Source organism: Prorops nasuta, unplaced genomic scaffold (genome assembly GCF_024137725.1).
Source record: "Prorops nasuta isolate Cenicafe-Biocafe unplaced genomic scaffold, Cenicafe_Pnas_1.2 PNAS00001, whole genome shotgun sequence".
Classification (NCBI taxonomy): Eukaryota; Metazoa; Arthropoda; class Insecta; order Hymenoptera; family Bethylidae; genus Prorops; species Prorops nasuta.
Genome location: NW_027116798.1, coordinates 499692 through 513093, shown reverse-complemented (window position 1 = coordinate 513093; position 13402 = coordinate 499692).

Sequence of the window (13402 nt, the reverse complement as noted above, 5' to 3'; positions counted from 1 at the left end):
TACTCAATAACCGCAGGTCAGCCACCCTAGTCCTATATAAGTACTCAATGACCCCAGGTCAGCCACCCTAGTCCTATATAAGTACTCAATGACCCCATGTGACCCCCCCTAGTCCTATATAAGTACTCTATGACCCCATGTGACCCACCCTAGTCCTATATAAGTACTCAATGACCCCATGCGACCCCCCCCCCCATGTCCTATATAAGTACTCAATGACCCCATGTGACCCCCCTAGTCCTATATAAGTACTCAATGACCTCAGGTCAGCCACCCTAGTCCTATATAAGTACTCAATGACCCCATGTGACCCACCCTAGTCCTATATAAGTACTCAATGACCCCATGCGACCCCCCCATGTCCTATATAAGTACTCAATGACCCCATGTGACCCCCCTAGTCCTATATAAGTACTCATTGACCCCATGTGACCCACCCTAGTCTTATATAAGTACTCAATGACCACATGTGACCCACCCTAGTACTATATAAGTACTCAATGACTCCATGTGACCACACCTAGTCCTATCTAAGAACTCAATGACCCCGTTCGACCCAGTCTAGTCCTATATAAGTACTCATTGACTCCAGGTCAGCCACCCTAGTCCTATATAAGTACTCAATGACCCCATGTGACCCCCCCTAGTCCTATATAAGTACTCAATGACCCCAGGTCAGCCACCCTAGTCCTATATAAGTACTCAATGACCCCATGTGACCCCCCCTAGTCCTATATAAGTACTCTATGACCCCATGTGACCCACCCTAGTCCTATATAAGTACTCAATGACCCCATGCGACCCCCCCCCATGTCCTATATAAGTACTCAATGACCCCATGTGACCCCCCCTAGTCCTATATAAGTACTCTATGACCCCATGTGACCCACCCTAGTCCTATATAAGTACTCAATGACCCCATGCGACCCCCCCCCCCATGTCCTATATAAGTACTCAATGACCCCATGTGACCCCCCTAGTCCTATATAAGTACTCAATGACCTCAGGTCAGCCACCCTAGTCCTATATAAGTACTCAATGACCCCATGTGACCCACCCTAGTCCTATATAAGTACTCAATGACCCCATGCGACCCCCCCATGTCCTATATAAGTACTCAATGACCCCATGTGACCCCCCTAGTCCTATATAAGTACTCATTGACCCCATGTGACCCACCCTAGTCTTATATAAGTACTCAATCACCCCATGTGACCCACCCTAGTACTATATAAGTACTCAATGATTCCATGTGACCACACTTAGTCCTATCTAAGTACTCAATGACCCCGTGTGACCCAGCCTAGTCCTATATAAGTCCTCGATGACCCCATGTGACCCACTCTAGTCCCATGTAAGGACTCAATGACCCCATGTGACCCACCCTAGTCCTATATAAGTACTCATTGACGGCATGTGACCCACCATAGTCCTATATAAGTACTCAATGACCCCATGTGACCCCCCCTAGTCCTATATAAGTACTCAATGACCCCAGGTCAGCCACCCTAGTCCTATATAAGTACTCAATGACCCCAGCTCAGCCACCCTAGTCCTATATAAGTACTCAATGACCCCATGTGACCCCCCCTAGTCCTATATAAGTACTCAATGACCTCAGGTCAGCCACCCTAGTCCTATATAAGTACTCAATGACACCATGTGACCCCCCTAGTCCTATATAAGTACTCAATGACCCCATGTGACCCACCCTAGTCCAATATAAGTACTCAATGACCCCATGTGACCCCCCCTAGTCCTATATAAGTACTCAATGACCCCATGTGACCCACCCTATTCCTGTATAAGTACTCAATGACCCCATGTGACTCCCCTAGTCCTATATAAGTACTCAATGACCCCATGTGACCCACCCTAGTCCAATATAAGTACTCAATGACCCCATGTGACCCACCCTAGTCCAATATAAGTACTCAATAACCCCAAGTGACCCACCCTAGTCCTATATAAATACTCAATGACCCCATGTGACCCACCCTATTCCTATATAAGTACTCAATGACCACATGTGACTCACCCTAGTCTTATATAAGTACTCAATGACCCCATGTGACCCACCCTAGTCCTATATAAGTACTCAATGACCCCATGTGACCCCCCCTAGTCCTATATAAGTACTCAATAACCGCAGGTCAGCCACCCTAGTCCTATATAAGTACTCAATGACCCCATGTGACCCACCCTAGTCCAATATAAGTACTCAATGACCCCATGTGAACCACCCTAGTCCAATATAAGTACTCAATGACCCCATGTGACCCACCCTAGTCCAATATAAGTACTCAATAACCCCAAGTGACCCACCCTAGTCCTATATAAATACTCAATGACCCCATGTGACCCCCCCTAGTCCTATATAAGTACTGAATGACCGCATGTGACCCACCCTATTCCTATATAAGTACTAAATGACCCCATGTCTCCCACCCTAGTCGTATATAAGTTCTCCATGACCCCATGTCTCCCACCCTAGTCGTATATAAGTACTCAAAGACCTCAGGTCAGCCAGCCTAGTCCTATATAAGTACTCAATGACCCCATGTGACCCCCCCATGTCCTATATAAATACTAAATGACCCCATGTCTCCCACCCTAGTCGTATATAAGTTCTCCATGACCCTATGTCTCCCACCCTAGTCGTATATAAGTACTCAATGACCCCAGGTCAGCCACCCTAGTCCTATATAAGTACTCAATGACCCCATGCGACCCCCCCCCCCCCCATGTCCTATATAAGTACTCAATGACCCCATGTGACCCTCCTAGTCCTATATAAGTACTCAATGACCCCATGCGACCCCCCCATGTCCTATATAAGTACTCAATGACCCCATGTGACCCTCCTAGTCCTATATAAGTACTCAATGACCCCATGTGACCCACCCTAGTCTTATATAAGTACTCAATGACCCCATGTGACCCACCCTAGTATTATATAAGTACTCATTGAATCCATGTGACCACACCTAGTCCTATCTAAGTACTCAATAACCCCGTGTGACCCAGCCTAGTCCTATATAAGTACTCAATGACCCCATGTGACCCACCCTAGTCTTATATAAGTACTCGATGACACCATGTGACCCACTCTAGTCCCATGTAAGGACTCAATGACCCCATGTGACCCACCCTATTCCTAAATAAATACTCAATGACCCCATGTGACGCCTCCTTAGTCCTATATAAGTACTCAATGACCCCATGTGACCAACATTAGTCCTATATAAGTACTCAATGACCCCATGTGACCCACCCTAGTCCTATATAAATACTCAATGACCCAATCTGACCCACCCTAGTCCTATATAAGTACTCAATGACCCCATGTGACCCACCCTATTCCTGTATAAGTACTCAATGACCCCATGTGACTCCCCTAGTCCTATATAAGTACTCAATGACCCCATGTGACCCACCCTAGTCCAATATAAGTACTCAATGACCCCATGTGACCCACCCTAGTCCAATATAAGTACTCAATGACCCCAAGTGACCCCCCCTAGTCCTATATAAGTACTCAATGACCCCATGTGACCCACCCTATTCCTATATAAGTACTCAATGACCACATGTGACCCACCCTAGTCTTATATAAGTACTCGATGACCCCATGTGACCCACCCTAGTCCTATATAAGTACTCAATGACGGCATGTGACCCACCTTAGTCCTATATAAGTACTCAATGACCCCATGTGACCCCCCTAGTCCTATATAAGTACTCAATGACCCCAGCTCAGCCACCCTAGTCCTATATAAGTACTCAATGACCCCATGTGACCCCCCCTAGTCCTATATAAGTACTCAATAATCGCAGGTCAGCCACCCTAGTCCTATATAAGTACTCAATGACCCCATGTGACCCCCCCCTTGTCCTATATAAGTACTCAATGACCCCATGTGACCCCCCCTAGTCCTATATAAGTACTCAATGACCCCATGTGACCCACCCTAGTCTTATATAAGTACTCGATGACCCCATGTGACCCACCTTAGTCCTATATAAGTACTCATTGACGGCATGTGACCCACCTTAGTCCTATATAAGTACTCAATGACCCCATGTGACCCCCCTAGTCTTATATAAGTACCCAATGACCCCAGCTCAGCCACCCTAGTGCTATATAAGTACTCAATGACCCCATGTGACCCCCCCTAGTCCTATATAAGTACTCAATAACCGCAGGTCAGCCACCCTAGTCCTATATAAGTACTCAATGACCCCATGTGACCCCCCCCTTGTCCTATATAAGTACTCAATGACCCCATGTGACCCCCCCTAGTCCTATATAAGTACTAAATGAAATCATGTCTCCCACCCTAGTCGTATATAAGTTCTCCATGACGCCATGTGAGCCACCCTAGTCCTATATAAGTACTCAATGACCCCATGTGACCCCCCCTAGTCCTATATAAGTACTCAATGACCTCAGGTCAGCCACCCTAGTCCTATATAAGTACTCAGAGACCCCCCCTAGTCCTATATAAGTACTCAATGACCCCATGTGACCCACCCTAGTCCTATATAAGTACTCAATGACCCCATGCGACCCCCCCATGTCCTATATAAGTACTCAATGACCCCATGTGACCCCCCTAGTCCTATATAAGTACTCATTGACCCCATGTGACCCACCCTAGTCTTATATAAGTACTCAATGACCACATGTGACCCACCCTAGTACTATATAAGTACTCAATGACTCCATGTGACCACACCCAGTCCTATCTAAGAACTCAATGACCCCGTTCGACCCAGTCTAGTCCTATATAAGTACTCATTGACTCCAGGTCAGCCACCCTAGTCCTATATAAGTACTCAATGACCCCATGTGACCCCCCCTAGTCCTATATAAGTACTCAATGACCCCAGGTCAGCAACCCTAGTCCTATATAAGTACTCAATGACCCCATGTGACCCCCCCTAGTCCTATATAAGTACTCTATGACCCCATGTGACCCACCCTAGTCCTATATAAGTACTCAATGACCCCATGCGACCCCCCCCATGTCCTATATAAGTACTCAATGACCCCATGTGACCCCCTAGTCCTATATAAGTACTCAATGACCCCATGTGATCCACCCTAGTCTTATATAAGTACTCAATCACCCCATGTGACCCACCCTAGTACTATATAAGTACTCAATGATTCCATGTGACCACACTTAGTCCTATCTAAGTACTCAATGACCCCGTGTGACCCAGCCTAGTCCTATATAAGTCCTCGATGACCCCATGTGACCCACTCTAGTCCCATGTAAGGACTCAATGACCCCATGTGACCCACCCTAGTCCTATATAAGTACTCAATGACGGCATGTGACCCACCATAGTCCTATATAAGTACTCAATGACCCCATGTGACCCCCCCTAGTCCTATATAAGTACTCAATGACCCCAGGTCAGCCACCCTAGTCCTATATAAGTACTCAATGACCCCATGTGACCCACCCTAGTCCTATATAAGTACTCAAAGACCCCATGCGACCCCCCCATGTCCTATATAAGTACTCAATGGCCCCATGTGACCCCCCTAGTCCTATATAAGTACTCAATGACCCCATGTGACCCACCCTAGTCTTATATAAGTACTCAATCACCCCATGTGACCCACCCTAGTACTATATAAGTACTCAATGACTCCATGTGACCACACTTAGTCCTATCTAAGTACTCAATGACCCCGTGTGACCCAGCCTAGTCCTATATAAGTCATCGATGACCCCATGTGACCCACTCTAGTCCCATGTAAGGACTCAATGACCCCATGTGACCCACCCTAGTCCTATATATGTACTCAATGACTCCATGTGACCACACCCAGTCCTATCTAAGTACTCAATGACCCCGTGTGACCCAGCCTAGTACTATATAAGTACTCAATGACCTCATGTGACCCACCCTAGTCCCATGTAAGGACTCAATGACCCCATGTGACCCACCCTAGTCTTATATAAATGCTCAATGACCCCATGTGACCCACCCTAGTCCAATATATGTACTCAATGACCCCATGTGACCTACCCTAGTCCTATATAAGTACTCAATGACCACATGCGACCCCCCCATGTCCTATATAAGTACTCAATGTCCCCATGTGACCCCCCTAGTCCTATATAAGTACTCATTGACCCCATGTGACCCACCCTAGTCTTATATAAGTACTCAATGACCACATGTGACCCACCCTAGTACTATATAAGTACTCAATGACTCCATGTGACCACACCTAGTCCTATCTAAGAACTCAATGACCCCGTTCGACGCAGTCTAGTCCTATATAAGTACTCAATGACTCCAGGTCAGCCACACTAGTCCTATATAAGTACTCAATGACCCCATGCGACCCCCCCCCCCCCATGTCCTATATAAGTACTCAATGACCCCATGTGACCCCCCTAGTCCTATATAAGTACTCAATGACCCCATGTGACCCACCCTAGTCTTATATAAGTACTCAATCACCCCATGTGACCCACCCTAGTACTATATAAGTACTCAATGACTCCATGTGACCACACTTAGTCCTATCTAAGTACTCAATGACACCGTGTGACCCAGCCTAGTCCTATATAAGTCCTCGATGACCCCATGTGACCCACTCTAGTCCCATGTAAGGACTCAATGACCCCATGTGACCCACCCTAGTCCTATATAAGTACTCAATGACGGCATGTGACCCACCATAGTCCTATATAAGTACTCAATGACCCCATGTGACCCCCCCTAGTCCTATATAAGTACTCAATGACCCCAGGTCAGCCACCCTAGTCCTATATAAGTACTCAATGACCCCATGTGACCCACCCTAGTCCTATATAAGTACTCAATGACCCCATGCGACCCCCCCATGTCCTATATAAGTACTCAATGACCCCATGTGACCCCCCTAGTCCTATATAAGTACTCAATGACCCCATGTGACCCACCCTAGTCTTATATAAGTACTCAATCACCCCATGTGACCCACCCTAGTACTATATAAGTACTCAATGACTCCATGTGACCACACTTAGTCCTATCTAAGTACTCAATGACCCCATGTGACCCACCCTAGTCCTATATAAGTACTCAATGACCCCATGCGACCCCCCCATGTCCTATATAAGTACTCAATGACCTCATGTGACCCCCCTAGTCCTATATAAGTACTCATTGACCCCATGTGACCCACCCTAGTCTTATATAAGTACTCAATGACCACATGTGACCCACCCTAGTACTATATAAGTACTCAATGACTCCATGTGACCACACCTAGTCCTATCTAAGAACTCAATGACCCCGTTCGACCCAGTCTAGTCCTATATAAGTACTCAATGACTCCAGGTCAGCCACCCTAGTCCTATATAAGTACTCAATGACTCCATGTGACCACACTTAGTCCTATCTAAGTACTCAATGACCCCATGTGACCCACCCTAGTACTATATAAGTACTCAATGACCCCATGCGACCCCCCCATGTCCTATATAAGTACTCAATGACCCCATGTGACCCCCCTAGTCCTATATAAGTACTCATTGACCCCATGTGACCCACCCTAGTCTTATATAAGTACTCAATGACCACATGTGACCCACCCTAGTACTATATAAGTACTCAATGACTCCATGTGACCACACCTAGTCCTATCTAAGAACTCAATGACCCCGTTTGACCCAGTCTAGTCCTATATAAGTACTCAATGACTCCAGGTCAGCCACCCTAGTCCTATATAAGTACTCAATGACCCCATGTGACCACCCCTAGTCCTATATAAGTACTCAATGACCCCAGGTCAGCCACCCTAGTCCTATATAAGTACTCAATGACCCCATGTGACCCCCCCTAGTCCTATATAAGTACTCTATGACCCCATGTGACCCACCCTAGTCCTATATAAGTACTCAATGACCCCATGCGACCCCCCCCCCCATGTCCTATATAAGTACTCAATGACCCCATGTGACCCACCCTAGTACTATATAAGTACTCAATGACTCCATGTGACCACACTAAGTCCTATCTAAGTACTCAATGACCCCGTGTGACCCAGCCTAGTCCTATATAAGTCCTCGATGACCCCATGTGACCCACTCTAGTCCCATGTAAGGACTCAATGACCCCATGTGACCCACCCTAGTCCTATATAAGTACTCAATGACGGCATATGACCCACCATAGTCCTATATAAGTACTCAATGACCCCATGTGACCCCCCCTAGTCCTATATAAGTACTCAATGACCCCAGGTCAGCCACCCTAGTCCTATATAAGTACTCAATGACCCCATGTGACCCACCCTAGTCCTATATAAGTACTCAATGACCCCATGCGACCCCCCCATGTCCTATATAAGTACTCAATGACCCCATGTGACCCCCCTAGTCCTATATAAGTACTCAATGACCCCATGTGACTCACCCTAGTCTTATATAAGTACTCAATCACCCCATGTGACCCACCCTAGTACTATATAAGTACTCAATGACTCCATGTGACCATACTTAGTCCTATCTAAGTACTCAATGACCCCGTGTGACCCAGCCTAGTCCTATATAAGTCCTCGATGACCCCATGTGACCCACTCTAGTCCCATTTAAGGACTCAATGACCCCATGTGACCCACCCTAGTCCTATATAAGTACTCAATGACCCCATGTGACCCACCCTAGTCCTATATAAGTACTCAATGACTCCATGTGACCACACCTAGTCCTATCTAAGTACTCAATGACCCCGTGTGACCCAGCCTAGTACTATATAAGTACTCAATGACCCCATGTGACCCACCCTAGTCCCATGTAAGGACTCAATGACCCCATGTGACACACCCTAGTCCTATATAAATGCTCAATGACCCCATGTGACCCACCCTAGTCCAATATATGTACTCAATGACCCCATGTGACCCACCCTAGTCCTATATAAGTACTCAATGACCACATGCGACCCCCCCATGTCCTATATAAGTATTCAATGACCCCATGTGACCCCCCTAGTCCTATATAAGTACTCATTGACCCCATGTGACCCGCCCTAGTCTTATATAAGTACTCAATGACCACATGTGACCCACCCTAGTACTATATAAGTACTCAATGACTCCATGTGACCACACCTAGTCCTATCTAAGAACTCAATGACCCCGTTCGACCCAGTCTAGTCCTATATAAGTACTCAATGACTCCAGGTCAGCCACCCTAGTCCTATATAAGTACTCAATGACCCCATGTGACCCCCCCTAGTCCTATATAAGTAATCAATGACCCCAGGTCAGCCACCCTAGTCCTATATAAGTACTCAATGACCCCATGTGACCCCCCCTAGTCCTATATAAGTACTCTATGACCCCATGTGACCCACCCTAGTCCTATATAAGTACTCAATGACCCCATGCGACCCCCCCCCATGTCCTATATAAGTACTCAATGACCCCATGTGACCCCCCTAGTCCTATATAAGTACTCAATGACCCCATGTGACCCACCCTAGTCTTATATAAGTACTCAATCACCCCATGTGACCCACCCTAGTACTATATAAGTACTCAATGACTCCATGTGACCACACCTAGTCCTATCTAAGTACTCAATGACCCCGTGTGACCCAGCCTAGTCCTATATAAGTCCTCGATGACCCCATGTGACCCACTCTAGTCCCATGTAAGGACTCAATGACCCCATGTGACCCACCCTAGTCCTATATAAGTACTCAATGACGGCATGTGACCCACCATAGTCCTATATAAGTACTCAATGACCCCATGTGACCCCCCCTAGTCCTATATAAGTACTCAATGACCCCAGGTCAGCCACCCTAGTCCTATATAAGTACTCAATGACCCCATGTGACCCACCCTAGTCCTATATAAGTACCCAATGACCCCATGCGACCCCCCCATGTCCTATATAAGTACTCAATGACCCCATGTGACCCCCCTAGTCCTATATAAGTACTCAATGACCCCATGTGACCCACCCTAGTCTTATATAAGTACTCAATGACCCCATGTGACCCACCCTAGTCTTATATAAATACTCAATCACCCCATGTGACCCACCGTAGTACTATATAAGTACTCAATGACTCCATGTGACCACACTTAGTCCTATCTAAGTACTCAATGACCCCGTGTGACCCACCCTAGTCCTATATAAGTACTCAATGACCCCATGTGACCCACCCTAGTCCTATATAAGTACTCAATAACCCCATGTGACCCACCCTAGTCCTATATAAGTACTCAATGACCCCATGTGACCCCCCTAGTCCTATATAAGTACTCAATGACCCAGGTGACCCACCCTAGTCCTATGTAAGTACTCAATGACCCAATGTGACCCACCCTAGTCCTATATAAGTACTCAATGACCCCATGTGACGCAACCTAGTCCTATATAAGTACTCAATGATACCATGTGACCCACCCTAGTCCTATATAAGTACTCAATGACAACATTTGACACACCCTACTCCTATATAAGTACTCAATGACCCCATGTGACCCACCCTAGTCCTATATAAGTACTCAATGACCCCATGTGACACACCCTAGTACTATATAAATACTCAATGACACCATGTGACCCACCCTAGTCCTATATATGTACTCAATGACCCCATGTGACCCCCCCTAGTCCCATATAAGTACTCAATGACCCCATGTGACCCACCCTAGTCCTATATAAGTACTCAATGACCCCATGTGAACCACCCTAGTCCTATATAAGTACTAAATGACCCCATGTCACCCACCCTAGTCCTATATAAGTTCACAATGACCCCATGTGACCCACCCTAGTCCTATATAAGTACTCAATGACCCCATGTGACCCCCCCGTGTCCTATATAAGTACTCAATGACCCCATGTCTCCCACCCTAGTCGTATATAAGTTCTCCATGACGCCATGTGACCCACCCAAGTCCTATATAAGTACTCAATGACCCCATGTGACCCCCCCTAGTGCTATATAAGTACTCAATGACTCCAGGTCAGCCACCCTAGTCCTATATAAGTACTCAATGACCCCATGTGACCCCCCCTAGTCCTATATAAGTACTCAATGAACCCATGTGACCCCCCCTAGTCCTAATAAGTACTCAATGACCACATGTGACCCCCCCTAGTCCTATATAAGTACTCAATGACCCCATGTGACCCAGTCTATTCCTATATAAGTACTCAATGACCCCATGTGACCCCCCCTAGTCCTATATAAGTACTCAATGACCACATGTGACCCCCCCTAGTCCTATATAAGTACTCAATGACCTCATGTCACCCATTCTATTCCTATATAAGTACTCAATGACCCCATGTGACCCCCCCTAGTCCAAATAAGTACTCAATGACCACATGTGACCCCCCCTAGTCTTATATAAGTACTCAATGACCCCATGTGACCCACCCTAGTCCAATATAAGTACTCAATGACCCCATGTGACCCCCCCTAGTCCTATATAAGTACTCAATGACCCCATGTGACCCACCCTATTCCTGTATAAGTACTCAATGACCCCATGTGACTCCCCTAGTCCTATATATGTACTCAATGACCCCATGTGACCCACCCTAGTCCAATATAAGTTCTCAATGACCCCATGTGACCCACCCTAGTCCAATATAAGTACTCAATGACCCCAAGTGACCCCCCCTAGTCCTATATAAGTACTCAATGACCCCATGTGACCCACCCTATTCCTATATAAGTACTCAATGACCACATGTGACCCACCCTAGTCTTATATAAGTACTCAATGACCCCATGTGACCCACCCTAGTCCTATATAAGTACTCAATGACGGCATGTGACCCACCTTAGTCCTATATAAGTACTCAATGACCCCATGTGACCCCCCTAGTCCTATATAAGTACTCAATGACCCCAGCTCAGCCACCCTAGTCCTATATAAGTACTCAATGACCCCATGTGACCCCCCCTAGTCCTATATAAGTACTCAATAACCGCAGGTCAGCCACCCTAGTCCTATATAAGTACTCAATGACCCCATGTGACCCCCCCCTTGTCCTATATAAGTACTCAATGACCCCATGTGACCCCCCCTAGTCCTATATAAGTACTGAATGACCCCATGTGACCCACCCTAATCCTATATAAGTTCATAATTACCCCATATGACCCACCCTAGTCCTATATAAGTACTAAATGACCCCATGTGACCCCCCCATGTCCTATATAAGTACTAAATGACCCCATGTCTCCCACCCTAGTCGTATAAAAGTTCTCCATGACCCTATGTCTCCCACCCTAGTCGTATATAAGTACTCAATGACCCCAGGTCAGCCACCCTAGTCCTATATAAGTACTCAATGACCCCATGCGACCCCCCCATGTCCTATATAAGTACTCAATGACCCCATGTGACCCTCCTAGTCCTATATAAGTACTCAATGACCCCATGCGACCCCCCCATGTCCTATATAAGTACTCAATGACCCCATGTGACCCTCCTAGTCCTATATAAGTACTCAATGACCCCATGTGACCCACCCTAGTATTATATAAGTACTCATTGAATCCATGTGACCACACCTAGTCCTATCTAAGTACTCAATAACCCCGTGTGACCCAGCCTAGTCCTATATAAGTACTCGATGACCCCATGTGACCCACTCTAGTCCCATGTAAGGACTCAATGACCCCATGTGACCCCTCCTTAGTCCTATATAAGTACTCAACGACCCCACGTGACCAACATTAGTCCTATATAAGTACTCAATGACCCCATGTGACCCACCCTAGTCCTATATAAGTACTCAATGACCCAATCTGACCCACCCTAGTCCTATATAAGTACTAAATGACCCCATGTCACCCACCCTAGTCCTATATAAGTTCACAATGACCCCATGTGACCCACCCTAGTCCTATATAAGTACTCAATGACCCCATGTGACCCACCCTAGTCCTATATAAGTACTAAATGACCCCATGTCTCCCACCCTATTCGTATATAAGTTCTCCATGACGCCATGTGACCCACCCTAGTACTATATAAGAACTCAATGACCCCATGTGACCCCCCCTAGTCCTATATAAGTACTCAATGACCCCATGTGACCCACCCTATTCCTATATAAGTTCACAATTACCCCATGTGACCCACCCTAGTCCTATATAAGTACTCAATGACCCCATGTGACCCCCCCATGTCCTATATAAGTACTAAATGACCCCATGTCTCCCACCCTATTCCTGTATAAGTACTCAATGACCCCATGTGACCCCCCTAGTCCTATATAAGTACTCAATGACCCCATGTGACCCCCCCTAGTCCTATATAAGTACTCAATGACCTCAGGTCAGCCACCCTAGTCCTATGTAAGTACTCAATGACACCATGTGACACCCCTAGTCCTATATAAGTACT